Source organism: Anguilla rostrata, chromosome 13 (assembly GCF_018555375.3).
Source record: "Anguilla rostrata isolate EN2019 chromosome 13, ASM1855537v3, whole genome shotgun sequence".
Lineage (NCBI taxonomy): Eukaryota > Metazoa > Chordata > Actinopteri > Anguilliformes > Anguillidae > Anguilla > Anguilla rostrata.
The window spans coordinates 35,173,028-35,192,256 of NC_057945.1; the positions used below are offsets into that span (position 1 = coordinate 35,173,028).

General features: G+C 45.3%; 2 protein-coding genes across 2 annotated transcripts in view; one reads left to right on the top strand and one right to left on the bottom strand.

Annotated features, from left to right (window-relative positions):
- The window catches only part of LOC135238574 (matrix remodeling-associated protein 8-like), a 249,684-nt gene that overhangs the window by 214,198 nt on the left and 16,257 nt on the right, over positions 1-19,229 (top strand). The gene's annotated exons all lie outside the window — the stretch shown is intronic.
- Positions 1-19,229, bottom strand: part of LOC135238573 (calmodulin-binding transcription activator 1-like) — a 443,511-nt gene that overhangs the window by 30,264 nt on the left and 394,018 nt on the right.

Genomic DNA, 19,229 nt, shown 5'->3' on the forward strand with positions numbered 1-19,229 from the left:
GGCCTGCGCTGCCTGGCGGGAAGCTGACCGGACCGTGTGACGTGTTGCGCAAGGGTGCTTTCTGACAGGTGAAACGGCTAGGCCACGTTTTTTATTTATTTTTTAAACAAAAGGGCACCTCAGGCTTCACTTAGGTAGGGCCATTTGCAGTTGAGCCATTTGGGCCCGTTGGGGTTTTCTTAACGCCGATCGCAGCTGCATCTCCCAGCCTCCTGGATAAGCCGAGCGCTGGCGAGCGGCCAGAGCGTTAGCTCCTAACGCCGGGCTGTCGCTTGATTACAGCCCAAAGATGGACCGCTAATGAGCGCCTGTCCGACTTTTCAACAAAAAAAAAAAGACGTGGCAGGAAGTGACACAAACGGACACCCGGAACGCATTATCACAACCCGTGAGCGCTAGCCTTGTTTCTCGGCTTTCGCTCAACCGGTCTGCTTCGGTGCGAACGCTCGGCGGCGGCGGCGGCGGCGGGACCTCCACATCAAACGCAGGCCGGAGCTCACACGTTTCTTCGGCTGTCGAGACCCTGTTATGTTCTGCTCTACTCCGGGAAGGAGACACGTTGATCGTATCCAGCATCTCCCCGTTAGCATCGGTTCCCCTCATGCCCTGCAGTTTTACACAGCTGATCTCGGAAAAACAGGCTTACGGCTCCAGCGCTGGGAGACAGAGCAAACCTCCTCAGCCTGCACCCCAGCAGAGAACCAAAGCCAGCAGAGACCTCGGGCTCAGGGGACGAGAGCACACAGCAGCAGATGTCCCCACAGGTGGAGTGCATTTAGACTAAAGCATTAGCTGGTCAGAAAGGCGCTGCCCGAAACTGTGTTTCAGAAACCATGCCCCCCCCCCACCCCCTCATTTGCATAAATGCTAATCTTCACTGACTGACAAACACCTGACCGACACCGGTAAACCAGCTTAGCTGGGAGGAAGTGCGACCTTACTGGTTTATATTTCGACCAAAAGCTCACACTGAACACCGCCGCGAACAAGGCTATTCCGTACAACTTCACAATAACTAACAGAAATACAACCAGCAAATGATAACCACAACGGCGTCCAAATACGTTGTTCCGATGTTGCGGGCATGAACTCAGAACACAAATAAATACACGCTTCCCAACAATCGCAGAAAAAAAAAGCCCCAGGCGTACGAGGCACACCGCGTGTACTCCAGATCAGGGACTTAATGCAATTTCGGGGGAATTCAACAGGAAATCCCATAATTCCACGGGAGGGCTGCGTGCACTTTTTTTTTTTTTTTGCAACAGGCTGATTAAATTGACCCAGTTAGTTGGGTTGTAATGATGAAAAATGGGAGGAGCGGGGAGAGGAGCGGGGAGAGGAGCGGGCCGCGCCGAACCGGCAGATTAACACCCTGGCGAGTCATCAGTCAGAGGTGCTCTGGAGCAGGGGCTTGTGGGATAGCAGTCCATCTGTCTTTGACCCATAATCAATCATGGGATTTAAAAAAAAAAAAAAAAAAAAAAAAAAAAAATGGTAACAGCCAATGGCGACGACCTCTTAGCTTCTGAGCAGAGGTGAGATACCACCAAACGCACCGAATCAGTTCACCAACACGCAGCCTATTAGTGCAGCATGACGGTTAGGGAACTGGACTTGCAACTCCGAGGTAGAAGGTTTGATTTCTAAGGTGGACCACTGCCATTGTAACTTTGGCCAACCTACGTAACTGGAACTGGTTCTGCAGCTATCCAGCTGTATATGTGGGTTTTAAGTAAGAAGAATGCAAGCTGTGTACGATGCTTTAGGTTACGGCATCTGTTGAAAGTGGTGAAATGCTTAACTCCATGCTACAGTCAACAGGTTTGAGCTTAGGTATTAGGCCAAGGAAAATATTTATTTTAATTCTTCAATAAATCTGCAAACTCAAAATACCATCTGTCAATTTATGCTACAGCATCAATCTAATTTTGATTACATTTATTTAGCTTTGATCCACCACAAAACTATACAGTTAACACCTTAACTATTGAAAAAAAAAATCCTCCCTGTATGTTTCTGTATAAACCCAAGCAAACTTTAACCATTTCTCACAGTCTTTCGTGCATATTTAACCAGTTCTACAAAGCTTTCCAAAGAGCAGGTAACTTATGCTGTACTTTCCATGATACACGGTCAATTGCATCAGCAGGTTTCTGGAAATGTGTACTGTAAAAGAGTACACATTAAGAAATATAATAATAAGAAGAATAATGAGATAAATGTAACTTTTGTGCGACATAAACAGCCTAAATATACTTGTGCCTGTCACATGGGACTATTCCTTTTCACTTAACCTTTCTTGAATGAAAGTAGGCGTTTGGCACATGGATAGATCAGTAAAACAATTTTAATTTTGGAGAATCAAACTGAACCTCAGTTCTCTCAGCACTGTTTTATCACAGCATTGGTTGGTTGTACACAACATGCCTTAGAGTGACAAAGTACACAGATGAGACTCAAATGAATTACCATCTTCATCATCGTGGCACTACTCCTTCCCATTGTGCAGACTCCAGACTCACTGCCCCTTCTTCATCATAAAAATAAGCCTTTCCTCTTCAGTGAATTTCTCCCTCGTTTGCTTCAATCTACCCCGACAAACAAAAATAAGACGGAAAGATCGACATTCCCATTACACCTGCAACCTTGCATGCGTGAACCATCGTTTCAGCTCCTGTCCAATCGGCAGCCTGCATAAGGCACTCAGCTGCCATTAGAGGAACAAGAACCAAAATTCTTCTGTCTTGCTTTCGCAATCTCCTGTCTCAGAGCCTACCATTAAAAAAAAAAAAAAAGTCACTGCATCTGTTACAGCCTCTGTTGCAATTTGCCGTAAAGAGTGCAAAAGCATTTCAAACTCTGAATGATTGACAGTTATAAAAAAAAAGACTTCAAATTTTTTTATTTCTTGACATTCTAAAACAACGAACCTCTGAAAACACTTAATTTTCAGACTCCTAATCACATTTGCTTACTATTGCATTGTGGGAAAATTACTGAGCCGGGGGGGGGGGGGGGGGGGGGGGGAGCATGGGGCTGGTTGTCTACAACCTTAATGTATAACCTGTATGAAGGTTCTACTAGATGTCAGTTAAGGTGTAACTCCATGGTTCCACCACATCTGGGTACATGTCTACCAAAGTGTTCAATCTCAGGAAAATTACAGTGACAATCACAAATGATTGACACTTTTGATTTCAGAACCCCCCCCCCCACACACACACACACACCAATTCCATTTTCAACGATTCGAAATGTGGTGAAGGAACTATTCAAACTCCAAACACTGGCATCAGTTCATTTTCTGACACTTAAGACCAATTCTGCCTGCTCTCTTCAGGAGCGAGGCCCACTCTCAATATCTGTTGACGACCTGACATTTTTACCAGAGAAACTCTTTATTTCAAATACTCAACTTCTGTTCATGGGCACCAGGCAAACAAAATATGCACATTTACGCTGAATTCCAGCGCCACAACAACTTCAGACTAATTATTTTACTTTGAATGGGTAGGTCTAAAATGCATACTATGCACAATTATTTTTGTGCATCATTTAGGGAAAGGGTTTGGCTTATATTGCAGAGGAAGCAGCCATATATAACCACAAAAAAGACAAGTTTACAAAAGACAAAGATGTGTAAGCCAGAGCACAAAATATCCATGTGTAATTTATGAAATCTTACTCCACAGGATTTTCAAGCTAACGACCTGGGGCACTACCACAGCAGGAACTTAAAACTAAACATTTATGTAGGTCACGAGAAAATATTTTATGCAAAACAGCGGGTCCATAAATACCATCCCATTAAAAAGATGTATCCTTGTAATCGTGACCACTCCTCTACAGCTATAACTTCACATATAAAAACCGTAATACATCAATCTGGGACTCTTGGTTGAAACCAAGCAAGATACAAGCATGATATTAACAAGTTGCCTTATTTACTAATGCATAGCCTACTTTCGTAAAACCATGTGAAAATACAACTGGTTAGGGATTAATGGTAGGCTATAGCCTACACACAACGCTTAACGATGTATCTTCCGCTGAAACGCTTAATGTATTTGCGATACATTTGTGTGAAGCGAGCACAGAACAAATTCACTTACTGCTACTCGTTATAATGTTCTCGTTTAAATGTCAGAAAGACAAACCCCGGAGACATGTGCCACTACTTGCGGTGCGGGGTTTGAGAAAAAAAACAGGGAGTTATAACAACTATAAATTACTATAACTTGCAAGATTTTTCTTAAACTTGAGCTTCATCCCAAAGGACTGAGACAGTGTGTCGGCTGACTAAACTACGTCCAAGTATCTGCATGCATCACTTTATTACGCGCCGCAGAGAGGAGTTAAGTTTTCAACCGGTGTGGAAAAGTACAACATCGTATTTCAGGAAAGAGAGCAAATGCAAACGAAATGTAAGACATGCTACGTGTTAGTTGAACGACACGTAGTACATTTTCAACTTACACAGCACGGCGCACTATCTTAGTCAACGGTAGTACATTCATCTGTGTAAAAATGAAATAATCGTGCAACTGGCAGTAGAAGTAGCAACACCGGCATTACTATGATCCGAGGGAAGAGCAGCCATACTGTCAACAGTACAAAGAAAAAAAACATGTACACCACGGGAGTACACAACAAAGTAGCTACAGCAGACCCCATCCACTCACCGGCACAAAAAATAATACTTGCACTTGACGTATGAACCGTAATACAGGAAAGCCGGAGTTGTGCTGTTTTAACTTAACTTTCATTCTTATCACCACGGACAACTCAGACAAGACAAACAGTAGACAACAAGCTAAACATAAATCTAACCTTCTATTTCATTTTCCATTGACAGAGTCCCAGATTTGGTAAACTGTCTCCCTTGTCTTTAGGTAAAAACAGACGTCATTCCTCGGCATACTGACCGAAACACGGACGGCCGCGACTGTCACTCATGCACGCGCTCTTTCCCGCTTTTTTGTGTTCAACACAAAATAAATCTTCCTTTTAGTGTGAAGAAGCAGCTTTACTAACGGACTCAACAACAATAGAACAAAGTGGAAGAGCGAGAAGGGAGAGAGGGAGGGAGAGACATAACCCCCCACCCCCCGTTACTCTCGCTCCCTTTCGCCCCCTCTCTACCATCTCTCTCTCCTCCCCCTTCCGCGCCACCACTCTGCCCCCTTCGCAAGCCTGCAGTTAAAAAAAAGCGCGAGTAGACGTTCGGGCGCACGTGCCGCAGGTAAACAGACGCCCTAGTTTTCTCTAACCGCCGTCACGCTCGTTGAGGCGCGGGGGCGCCGAACCGACTCGTTTTATTCTTTATTCGAATGACCACCGACTAATGACAAAGAAAACGATGCCTGCTAAAAAAAAATATTTGACACAAAACTAAATGACGCCGGTTTCCTCTGTGAAGGAAAGGCACACAATGCCTTGGATCACCTGGAAAGGGATTTAGAGAGGTTTTCTCTTAAGTAAGTACTGCCAAAAGCTATTTTTTACTGCCTTGCTACAACTATTCCAGTCCACCGTGAAAGAAAACGGGGTTTCCTGTTAACAGACAAACTCCTGTCTTGTCTATTCTAATTTCATTTCTAAAGCTAGATTAACCAAACACGCCCACTGCTGAAGTAAATCGTTATCCCCGTTTTCTCTTCCACAGCACCATTTAAAGCCAGCCTCGATCTCCTTTATTCAGTAAGCTATGATGACTGGGGTACCGCTGAAACTTGGGAGTGGCTTCTTTTACACACACCACCCCCGTCTTCTGGTCTATTTATCGGATTAATACAGAAGCCTGCGCTTTTTGGTCTGTCCGACCGCTACTGTGGATTCTACGAACGTAGCTGTTGGGCTGGGCTGCGACTCTATTACCCCTGCCTCCTTTTGTCCTGCTCGTGGCTCCGTACCTGCAATGCTGCAGAGAAACAGTCTCCCCCCGCTCTCTCTCTCTGCATTATGACAAATCAAGGCAGGCAGCTGTGCCATTTAGCACATCAGAGCACACTGCTCGGGCTGGCTGAAGTGAGACAGGAACACAGACGAAAATAGAGCTCGATAATCGAACTGCGGACATGCCAGAATAAAAGACCCATTTTCGTAAAAATAGGACTTTGTACAACACCGCGGAGCCGTCTCGTCGAAACAAAGACGTCGTCTGTTTTTGGCCGTCAGTTCGAACAAAGAACGATTGACATTCGCAAATGTAGCGTTTGTACACGATGTTTACGTTTTTCTTTCTGCGGTATGTGTCAAGTTCAAATGCTTTCCGTTTGTATGCTCTTGTTCTTTCAGGACGCCAAGCAGGTTGCCGTTGCCTACATTGTACAAAATCCAGTTTAGTCCCTGAGCTAACTGGTCTTCGAGGCGTGTTTTACTCACGGGTTTTTATTAATGGGGAGGGCAGGGAATTTTATTTATGTAAGGAACGGTATCCTGCTTCATTCATGACTCTGGATACACAGTCACGATTTCACAGTGCCACTTGTAAGACTTAATTTTTTTTTAAAAGGTACTCTACCCAGTTACTAGGTGCTACACAAGTTGTTGAGTCATTCCATAAGAACCATTAAAGGATGGTTAGTACACCAACCCCTGATTTTCCCTGAAAATTTTGGGGGGGGGGCATTGGGTCCCACAAAGTTCAGAAATGCAAGCAATGTGATTTTTATTTAATTTGATTTGAAAACCAATAAAAAAAGCTTGCATGGACAGTGACACAGGCGCACACACTAATCTCGACAATTGACATCCCAGTGTAAACCTCACACCAGTATGTACCAGCACTGACTGCAATAAGCAGGATCAACTGATCTAATGCACAGTTAAGGCATACGGATGGACAGAAATATATGTCTACAGAACTGAAATATTGAAACATGGCTGTGCCCTTCACTTCCTCTCAAGACAACACACGAATCCCCTCTTCACCTTGGGAACCCACATGTTTAAAAAATAAATGAAAAGCGATGATGTCACATTTGCCTCCCGAGTGCAATCTGGCCTCGGAGATAGGGCGGACATTTTGATAGACGCTACTGGGGAGGTGGAGAGGAGGGGAGAGAGGGCCCTTTGGTCCATCACAGCACATCAGGATCAAATTCATACAACATATACACAAACAGCCGTGCCCTCTGTCCCATCCCCCCAGCTCCCTCTTCGACGTGAGAGTCCATGTACGATTGGTACAACACAGATAACCTAATCTTGTGCTCTCTCTCGATCTCTCTCTCTCTCTCGTTTTGTGCAATCCCAGAATGCCTGTCAGGGGAACCAGAGGCTGGACTGCGTTAGCTATGTCCTTGATATGAATCACTTGTCCCTGGCAGGCTAGCCCTGACAAGGACCAGGTCTCAGTCCATCTTTATCCCCGTCATCTTTAATATAAAAAATATAAAAAACGAAAGACCTTGAAGGCCTGAGAAAAATTTGACAACATTTTTGCGAGGGAGCAAGGTCTGACCCAAAGCTGGCGGGGTGCTGCCTACTGACCAGTTTATATATCTGAGAATTCACAGCATTCCCCCATTTTGTTTTTTTTTTACAGTGCCTTATCCGAGCCATCTCAGTGACTCAACATCCTCTTGTCTTTGACCCTGAGACGTCAGAACGCAGTGTGTCATAGCGGCAGTGAATGTTTTATTTTTTTTTGCAGAAGAAGTCATTTTCATGGTAACGGGGGCCAGATAAAAGTTCCCTCTGGTCCCTTCTCGCCCCGGAATCCTGAAGTAAAAAGCTTTTGGGCCTCCAAATTAAATTAGACTCAGGAGTGCTGTACGCTAGCCAGCTGTAGAGCATGACAGCAATAATTCATAATGCTTTCTCTTGGCCCCACTACTGGTCGAGAGAATAAAAATATATAACACATAATATATCCGTAATATATCAAAACTTACTTACTATAATATACCATATTATGGGCAGGTCTCAGGGTGGTACTAACATCATACACGAGATCATAAAAGCAGAAGACCACATACGTACACTGAAAGAGGCAGAGACACAATAGATCGTCACATCCTCACAACCCGATCAACTGAACTCTGACCTTTTTGCAATAAGAACCAGTCGACAATAAGTGACCAATCATTTAAGACTAGAGTCACTGCACTACCATGTAAACAAACAACTTGGTTCTTCAGGTTGAGTTCTGTTAGTAGAACGAGGGGACATAAATGGAATTTAGCAAAAGGTTAATTCCGTACAGACATTAGGAAGAATTTTTTCAAGCAGAGAGTAGTCGATGTGTGGAATAGCCTGCCAGGTCACGTAGTAGAAGCAGAAACTCTGGGGATTTTCAAACTGGGCTTGATACGGTGTTAGATACTATCTAGTCTGTAGGTAATCAGAGCATCAATTTAGTCAGGAAAATGGTGAGCATTGTTGGGCTGAATGGCCTGTTCTCGTCATTATGTTATGTTATGTTATGTTATGTTAACTTGCAAACATTCCTACTGTTGATCAGCCTTCAGATGCTGATTGCTTCTTCACTTTTATGGCATGTGTAACTTACAACTAGCTCATGTAGCTTAGCTGGTTAACTTTAATCAGTTAACGTTATAATGGTTATAAAAAGTGATTAATGTACTAGCTGATTTTGTTGAAGACCAATTGAGCACTTTTAAATAGTTATAAATAAAATATTATGATTTAATAATACTTATGGCACTTGTTATTCCTTAGAGGTTTTGTGTGAGTTTTGTATCCTTAACCGAAATGTCTTATGCTGCCTGCTGTTGAAGGACTTGGTGTTGATAACAACCTTGTTTGTGATGTCATCACCAAGATTTACATGCTTCACATAAACTTTTTCTTCACCAATCAGCAGCATCAAAAAAACCAGCTCATTATATTAACATGGTAATAACCTGATTTACACTTTACTAGTACTGACTGTTCCGTAGGGACAGTACAGGCATCACGGCTCGTTGCGTAAGTTAGTGTGTGGGCATGTTAAACTTTAAACAATTCTCTTTTTTTTGCTAACTTCATTTCCGCAAATTACCAGTTTCAAGCTTATTACTGTCCAACTACACACGAATGCTAATTAAGCGTGATCTCGTTGCTTTGTTCTTTTGGAAGCAGAAAAAAACCTTTTTTTTTCCTGTCACAAAATGTAAGCAAAATGATTTATGCAGTCGGTCACATTTTATAATTCAATCTTCTACGGTTTCCGTGTTTTGTTTGTTTTTCACGTTTGCTTTCAGACGGGTAATGGTAAGTGGCATGCATGAACCAAAAATAGTAATAAAATGGAATTGAGAAATAGTGGAAAAACCCAGGATGAGGGGTGGAGTTTTGGAGAACCATAATAATAATAATAATAACAATAATAATAAATATATTTTATATAGCGCTTTTTCGTGATCTCAAAGACGCTTTACAATACACGAATACATACAATAAAACACAGTGAAATGTCCAGTGTCAATTCAACTCTTAAGAGTGTTAATTCAACTCACTCTGGAATGTGGAACCAAATGTTGTCTGTTAAGAGCTGAATTGGACATTTTACTGCTAAGTGAGGAGCAGGTTGTCACCGACGTTGGCAGAATGGATCCAGGGGAACATGCAAAACGGTAATTTTGAATGGCCCTGTTGTGTGCAGCTGCACTCAGACTCCTGCACGCAACTGCCAGAATTACAGGTTCTGTTGGTCACGCTACAAACCGACGGCAGTCAGTGCTCGAACCCTGGCCCCCCGTTTGTTTCCGAGGTCTCGCTGATGCACCGAAAACGCATTTGGAATCTGTTTGCAATGCATCCCCCCTCCGGCCGGCATCAGGGTCGCACCGCCCCCCCCCCCCCCCCAAAACTGCACTTGCAAGGCAGAATTAGATTGCCCACACAGCTTTTCCTCTCAGCCAGACAAACCAGGTGCTGTGTTCTGCAGGATTATCACTGAAAAAAAAGGATTAACACCTGAAATTTTTAACTTAAATTTGTTGCACAAAATTTTTTTTTTTTTTTTTTTCCCAAGTTTCCTCAATTGAAACTTTTTAGGGTCGTTTAAATGAACCTAAAAGTTTCAGTTGAGAAAACCTAAAGATACAGGTGCAACAAATTGAAGTAAAATTGTAGGTTTATCCAATGAAGCCTTTTTTTTATTCCAGTTAGTGGAACGGCCTAGGGGTGGGTCCAAATGTTGAGGTTAAAAATCCTGCAGGATTTAAAAGCAGAAGTACAGTACTGTTATTCATTTCCTACATATATTCACATCCTCGCTGGGGGGATACTTGTACTGGCCCTCACCAGTTGGCTGTGTTAATGAAACTCAGTTCCCTGATGTGTAAGGGGCGAATCAAAGCTCATGGGTTCATCGAAGTGACATCACAGTCCCTCTGCAGGACTGGTCTTCAGAATGATGAGGGGGGCCATTTAAAAAAAAAGATATGTCTTTAACAGGCATCTATCTTTAATCTACTATGAGTAATGCAACAGTGGTATTATGTCTGTCAGAGGACAGTGTAATTCACTGCAGCGCATGCATGAGTAGTATTTGTAAGGCGGATTAAAACCCCTTTTTGGCGAGGTCAGCCATTACATTACTGGACAGGAAACAGGCATTGGCTCTGCGTGAAACACCATTAGGGTGTGAATCAGCCTTTGGCCTTCACATTCATTGGCGGTGTACAGTTGCATATGTGGTGACAATAAACATTCTCTCTAGCGAGTGGAAGGGCACCCAAGAATGGTTCTCTTAAAAAATAATTTGTCTTCACCTCGTTGAACATTGTGTGACAGGGCGATGGAAATTAATGTGAATTTGCCGAAAAGAAAGTATTTAAATAAAAAGCCTGTTCAAGTACATGTCTCGTACACATGCAAACCAGATGCATTAATATTTTGTAGTTTCATTCAAAACGATGTTTTTAGTGTTTTTTTCCCCCCCCCCCCACATGCTTTCAGTGTCTTTCAAACATGGACCAGATCAGGAAAAAAAAAAGGTACTGCCCACATCCCACAGGACGTGTCCCGGCTGGGTATCTGAGGAGCCACACCTGTCTGATCGTTGGCGCATAATCATTCGTACCCAAAATATCCACCTTGTAAACGCCTGTAATGTAATGTAATGTAATGTAATGGGTGCACGGAGAGGAACGGGTTAATCCGTGAAGCCAGCGTATTATTAGGGAGCCCGTTCCGCGCAGCCGAATGGCACACGGGCGCGGTATAGCCCCTCCCACGCGCAGTCTGTGAATGGGCCGGCGGGGGGGGGGGAGGGGGGGGCCGGCGGCGCGGTGAATGGAGCCGGGCCGCCGCGCCGCGCCGCCTCGCTTCGAACCGCCCGCCAACGGTTACGGCGTCTCCCTCGAGGGCCCTCTGCATTGCAGCTGTCCCCGTCCCGCGCTCCTAGCGGTGCCCTAGTTTATCCCGCTAACGTGCACTGCAGCAGCAGCAGCAGCAGACCCAGCCCCCGCTCTCCCTCTCCACACGCGCGCACGTACACACACACACACACACGCGCGCACGGTCAAACGCACCCACTCGCGTTCTGTGTGCGCACACTTGAATGACCTGCACCCCCCTTCCTGTTCCTGACAGTCTCAGCTCACCCTTTTAACCCTTTAAGGGGTAAGATCGGAAATATGTGATTAGAACGTTCTTCACTGAACATTCTAATGCTGATGTCACAATCACTGCTCGTAGCTGAATGCCGTGGAGTTCTAGACATGGACTCAAAATTTAAAAAAAAAACAAACATTCCACCAAAAAACCTGCTATTCAAAGGGTTAAGCACATTGTCCTTTTACCCATTATCTTTTATTTTAAACTCTTTTCTAAAGCTCTTAGTGCCCCTATCTAGGAATTAAAATTTTTTGCTGTCAGTCTCAGTCAAAAAAGGGAAGAATACAAGAATCTACATATCTGCTTACAATTCCTGAGAATGCAAAATTGGCTAAACATTCATCAATCACCTTTATAATGACTGTAATTAAGGGATGCATTCCATTTTTAAGGTAAAGACCTAAATGTTAACAAGTATGTTGTTCAATTGACCTCCTCTCTATCACCATTTCAATTTGGTACCAAAATAGGTACCGATTCCAAACAATGGTGATATCTGTGATTTAGGTCAGTTACAGATGATCATGAATTTAATGTGCTGTTTTGAAAATTCTACCTGATTTCTCTTCATTTTTGTGTCTGATACATAAATTAATGTGTTATTATTATTATTATTACTATATACTTCTTCTTCTTCTTCTTCTTCTTCTTATTATTATTATTAATGGCTAATTTAATATAAATGCTTTAGTCTAATAGGAGAGATAATCAATAGTGGTATAATTATCATTATTAAAACAATGAAAATATATGAAAATCTCATTATTATTGTGCTAATAGTGTGAATATGTGAACAAATGTATTCTGAACTTTAAAATATGTAATAACTTAATATCAGGAAAGTACTTTGTATGAGTTATTTGTATGATTCCACATAAAAATAGATTATTATTATTATTATTCCAAAATTAAAATTTTTTTTTTTTTGCAGGATTCTATATTTGCCTAACTCTTCCATGAACAGTTGTTTTTATGGGATGTGGGCAGTCCCTAAAGCAGGCAAGAGTTTCTATTTTATAAAACAGCTTTTATTATAAAAAAATAATAATTCTACATTCACTCACAGCCTACCTTCACAACAAGGGCAGCTCCCGTGGCTTGTGCCCCTAACATGCTGAACGATCTCAGGTGCTCAGCCTAGGTGCAATTTCACCGGCCCGGAGGTGCAGTGGATTTCCCCAAGAATTGTTGCAAAAATTAAAGCAAATCGGACCCGCGAGGGCAATCGGAAGAGCTCGGCCAGGGCTGAAATTATGGGATGTGTCCAGGCCTGAGCCTCCTGAGGGGGAGGTTTTCCAGGTGAAGGTGTCTGCAGGGCGTGATTTACGTGGCCCGAGGCCGCTTATCTTCCATTAACCCCGGTTACCTGGCGACCGTGGAGCGTTTGGACAGGCCGTGTGATTGAGTTTGTGTTTTTATCAGAGCAGATCCATTCTCTGATTCAGGTCCTGTTTAGTGTGTAGCAGTACAACAGGCTGGACCGCTGTAATGGTGGGGGATGGGGGGTTGGGGGGGTTGGGGTGGTGTTTGGGGTTAGGATGATACCAGAGAGCGCACTGACCTACAGGGGCCCTCAAAAAAATTGTGCTGTAATTATTGTGTGGAGATGGGGTAGGCTGGTGGGGCCCAATGTGAGATCTTTTCACGGGGCCCAAAATCCCTGGTGGCCCCCCCTGACAACACAGGTACTGTGGATTTCTGTGTGTCCATTTTGAATTATACGGCTTTGTCATTGGACAATGTCCAAGCTCAATGTCAAAGCGATGCCATCATAGCCTGACCAAGCTGACTAGTTAACAAGATTAGTGCCTCTGCTGTTCTGCTGGAGTGGAGTTGTCTTCTGACAGTCCGGCATGGTAAAAACAGGAAACCGGCCTCGATATTCACTTTGGCACCATCGACTCCACGCTGTCCATACTGATCTGCGTCAGCCGTCGCATTTATTCCACTAAAAAACGCAAACTCACTGAAAGGATTCATGGGAAGTGGCAGAGAATCACAACAACTGAAGAAATTCTTACCCGTCAAAAAAAGAGAGAGAGAGAGAGAGAGAGAGAGAGAGCCGGTGCTGAAGTTGTTCCAAAAATAAACCTGCAAACGTACCTGCCTTGGTACCCCAAGCAATCTGACCTACAAAGCCAGCCGACTGGAACCCACAAGCAGCGGCTAAGGAGCACAGAAACAAAAAAGCAGACACAACTGGAGGAATCAGCACTGGCTGTGGAGGGCAGCAATTTGTTAATCCCACCGGTCCCCATAAATCAGGTGTGTAATCCTGCCAACATATCAAACCGTGCTGGTCTCTATCCCCCTTTTGATAACACAGCTAAAACATTTCCGCACACTGTTTATATAAAGTAGATCATAACTTGCCTTAAAATAGAACAGATCAGAGCAGGAGATTAAAAGGTATTCTCCTTCTTTAACGCTGTAGTGTAGTAAGCCCTCTATCAAGGGTTTTAAGGTTTAAAATGCCCGGGGCGTTTCTCTCAGGTAATCTAGTAATCCCCGCGGCGCGGAGCACGCAGAAAACGAGCCGGAACATGGCTGTTCCTTCCAGGAGGCCGTGAGTCAGAGGGTGCCAGAGAAATGGCCTTTTGTTTGAATGAAGGTTGCATGGTCAAAAGCACACAAAGACTTGGCCACTGCCTCTTCCTGCGTGCAAAACATTTCCAAAACTGCTTCAAGTAAATAGCCCCCATGTATAACTGAACAATATGTACTGAAATATAATGTGCAAGTCAGCCCGTACAAGGGAATTTATGAAGCATATAATAACTATTGCGGCATTATATTTGGGAAAAGACATAGATGCTGTTCTATACGGCTTATGGATGCATACACGCATTGTACATTTCAAAGTCTGTTTGCAATTAGTTAAACATTCAGGCCACTTCTACATGTATAGCCACAAGCGCCCTTCTATGTGAAAAGACCAGATCCTTTTGCTGTAAGCAGAAATCTGTTTAAGAGACTTGAATATTTTTATAAGGAAAAAAAAAATTCAATAAAACAAAGTGACTTGGCTTGAATCTTGTTTCTTAATGGACACTGTAAAATTCTCAAAAGGCAATCAAAGTTTGGATCTGAAGCCATTGGCTGAACTGTTCAAGACCAGATTCAGGCATAATTTCGATTCTTGCAAAACTACCCCTCAGAGCTATGACACTAAACCTGCTTACTGTCAGCAATCCCTGTGGAGAGCTCTTCTTTGGTTAAACAAAGTAAGAATAAAGATTTTTTAAAAGCCACCCGGCCAGTTCACTTCACAACTGCCCAACAAGCGTCTCTATCTCAGTTCAGTTTAAACAGATTGCAATAGCGCCCCCTGTCTTTTCCAGTAGGTACTGACCACCCACCGCTGTCCTTCCTCCACCACCACAACAGCAAAGATAAGGAACATATAAAACACATGAGCATCCAATTTTCAAAGGCTCTACCAATAAAAGTTTGGCTCCGAAAAAAAGGCCCTTCTTCAAAGCACAGACTCACATTGATCTACGTATAAAACTTCACTTTCAGAAGTATCATAAAAACCGTGCAGCGCAATATTTTCTGCACCACAGCTATGCTGACGGAGGTCCTGAAGTAGGCCTCAGAATTAAGTCAATGAAAAGAAAAGTGCGTGTGCATTAATAATGCCACGTGGGGTTGCCATGCAACCGGCCAAATAACCGTAGCAAATAAGTGGAGCGAGCTGAGAAAAGAGCGTTAATCGCGTACGGAAAAGTTCAGCCATGAAGATTGTGCAGCTGGTCTTAACTTTCACATCCCCATGTATCGCAACGTGCCGGAGGTCCTTTTCCTGCACCACACGTGCCTGTGTACCTGTGGCACAGCTTAGGCGCTGAAAATGAAGGGCTCCTTTGCTTACTGCACACAACATTTATGTCAGAGGTCTTTGTTCCTGGTCCTGGCGGGGCCGCGGGGTCTTGCTTGTTTTCGTTTACGGACTTCAATGTAGCTAACAGTCCGGATCCAAGGAAACCAGGTGAGGCGAGCTAACCGCGTAATCAGCTGCTTTAATCGACCAATTAAGTGCCGAGTAACGACAAAAAACCAGCAGCAGACCCCGCGTCCCACCAGGACCAGGGCTGAGGATCACGGATTTATGTTCCTTTGCTGGCGCTCTCTTATCTGGTCACCGGTTGTATTTACCACCAGGGCACTTAAGTGCCTCGGTCCGGTGTTTTAACCCCGGGATTCAGGCACCTGAAGCTACGGCTTCTGATAGCGAGCGCGGCGTCTGAGCCCGAGCCCGAGACCGTATCGCAGGGCAGTGAATCAGTCTCTGCCACAGACCGGGCTGGGCCGGGCCGGGCCGTCTAATGGGGCTGCTCCTCCTCCTCCTCAGAGTAACGCCCCCCCCCCCCCGAACGGGACACGTCTCCATAAGGCACTGCACACGCCCTGCTGAACAAATATCAATCAGCGGCTCTCTGCTCCACAGCGGCTGCCTGGGAGAGCCGGCCATCCAAACCCGCCGCTCCTTCTAGAAGGTGTGGCACACACCGAACTGCTCGGAGGATGTGTGTGTGTGTGTGTGCGTGTGTGTGTGTGTGCGTGCGTGCGTGTGTGTGCGTGCTGGTATTCCGCTCCAACCTCTGCTCTTAATTAACACACACAAAAAACTCTCTCTCCTTTTTTTGACATGTTTGTTAATGGCATATCACAAAAACGCATGCCCCCCGAACTCGAAAAAGACGACATTAGCAGGCGGTGCATTCTGGGAGGAAGCAGACAGGTGTAAGTCCCGCACGGTTCATTAAGCAAGGGGAATTGGCTGGAACAAACACCAGCGTTCATTATGCCCTCTAAGAGCGAAGAGTCTGACACCCACCGCCCCCCCGCCGGCCCCCCCCTCGCCCCCCGCCCCCCCGCCCCCGCCCCCGGCGTTCATTATGCCCTCTAAGAGCGAAGAGTCTGACACCACCCCCCCTCGCCCCCCTCCCCCCCCACCCCGCTCGCTCTAAATCACGCAGAACTGTAAGCGACACCAGGGAAGGGGGGAGAAGCCCCCGGCGTCTCCATCGGCGACAGCCTGTAACGGGCCCCCCGAGCGTTCGAGCGGTGCAGAAAAGTGCCCCGGGCTCCAGCGCTGGGACTTCATTAACGGGGGTTTTTTTTTTTTTTTTTTTTTGGCGTCAGGAGCTGCGTACGCTTTCAGAAAGCCTCGGTCCTCCTGGGCGCTTTGAGCTGTTTGATCGGGACAAAGCTCACAGTCCCCCTTGGGGGGGTCTGCTGCTGTGCTGTAAGCTAAACTAAAGGGATTCATAAACCGAACACAGAGTCCATTTGCTGGTACTGTGTAAGGCCAACAGCCAGCCATTTCATTGGCCGGCTTCGCTTTTAAAAGCTTTGTAAGCAAAAAAAAAAAATTGGGAACAACACGGTGTTAATAAAAATAGCAATTTTCTATGAGGGCAAAAGGTTGGCACTCAGTATGGACAAACTTTTGGTCACATTATTAACGGGAGAAATTTTAACAAAGAAACCGCGCTCCCTGACCACACATTAAGAATAACAGTATTGCACTCTACCCTGCATTGCGAGGACTCCAGTTGGCCTACTGCAAATAATTTACGTTTGGTTTACTTTTCGCGCAAGTCTTATATGTAGTCTTATAATGTATAATCATGCCACCGCTAATTTTTATCTTTATTACTACTGTCTTTCCGCCTAGTTATTCCTCTCTACACCACAGCCCACAGATTACTGCGACTGCATATTCATTACCTTAAATTTTCGCGGAGGAGAGAGGAGCGCGCTCGGTTCGTTGAGCACAGCAAGCGGCAATGTCAGCTTCCAGTAATGAAGGAGGGTAATTCTGCGCAGCTCTCTCTCTCACATAACTCGGGTGTCACAACAGATATTTCCCGCAATTACAATATACCGCACCATTCATTTAGGAGATGACTTTATCCACGGCAACCTGCTCGGCGTTACATTTTAAGCGCTGGAGTGGCGGCAGCGTGGCACAGTGGGTAAGGAACTGGGCTTGTAACCGAAAGGTCGTAGGTTCGATTCCCGGGTAAGGACACTGCCGTTGTACCCTAGAGCAAGGTACTTAACCTGCATTGCTTCAGTATATATATCCAGCTGTACATATGGATGCAGTGTAAATGCTATGTAAAAAGTTGTGTAAGTCGCTCCGGATAAGAGTGTCTGCTAAATGCCTGTAATGTGATGTAACACTGGGGTGGCACAAGCCCGCAGCCCCCTGGCCATTAAAATTATTTAATAGTGGGAATGGAACCCGCAGTTACCAGGGCGTACACCCCCCCCCCCATTGATCAAACTGTCTGCCTCTGAACCAACTGCCACTGAATGCAATGGCAAGCTGCTCAAACTGGAGAGCCTAATCAGTCGATAACGGGCACTTCCTGTTCTGTTCTGGATTGCAGCCGGTTGCTCCAGCTGCAACAGGATCTCTCTATTTCCACACAGCGGCCTTGCTCTGACTCAGCGGCTGGGGGACGGATAAACGGAAACGTTGGCCACATGGATCTTTATTAATTGAATATGGAGTCTCGTCACGGGGGCCACATGGCCAGTATCACGGAAGTTTCCGTCCGTACGGTTCCTCTCCTGCTTTTAATTTCTGACGGAAGCGTTCAGTAGCAGAGATATTTTAAACAGGATAATCCTATCAAATTTGTGTCAGCGCTGTCTAATGTCCAGTGAAATACTGCACTGACCTAATGTTTTTGCTGTGTGCATTGTTCATAAACGTAAGCGTCTGTTTGAGCGTGCTCACTCCAGCAAACAGGCATCGCACTCTCGCCGACAACTGATTAACCCTCCTGAACCGTGCTTGTGTTTTTTTTCTTTTTTTTTTTGCAGTCAGAGCTAATCTTTTGCCCACCTTGTGAAAGATCATTAAACAAAGTTTAGCGTAAACAAAGCGCGGAATTGTGTTGAGAACGGCCTTTCTTTCCCACTTGACGCGAAATAAATTAATGCCGCGGGCAACAATCGCAGAGGGAAAAAAAAATAAAAAATTTCATTTCTCAAACTAATGAGTCGCTCGTAGCAAGCTCTGGTTCCGCATCATAACCGCAGTCCGGTGCTCAGTTAAAAAGGGGGGGGGGGGGGGGCATTTTGGCATTTTACAATCACTGATGGGACGGCGTTTGGCACCCCCCACCCCAGTCATCAATAACGAGGTGCAGGCCGTCCCTGCTGAGGGAGGACCTGGCCGTGCCTTCAGTCAGGAGCGGACAGTTCCAACGAGGCCTGGCCCCCGACCAGGTGGCAGAGGAGAGCTCCTCTTGAACCCCTGCCCAGCGTTAGTGGTGCAGCGAGAACCTCGTCGGCCTCCGGGGGGACCACGGAGGGATTTCGCGAGGAAGACATCCGGGATCGGAACACAAAGGCCCGCACGCAGCGCGTGGGGTTTTGGTTCGTTGGGTTCAGACGGCGTGGGGGGGGGCCGTTGGGCGAACCGTTTCCTTCGTGACACGCAGCAGTGCATGCTGGGACGCGCACCGGCCTGCTCTCCAGCGCCACCCGCCGTCATTGACCCCTCTCAGACCCGATTAAACGATCACAGAGGAGAAGCGCTCATCCTCCGGTAAAAGGGTTTGGGTGCAGGACACACATGCCTCCCCACAGGGGGACCGGCTAGCCAGGTTCCACAGAGCACAAGAGCGACA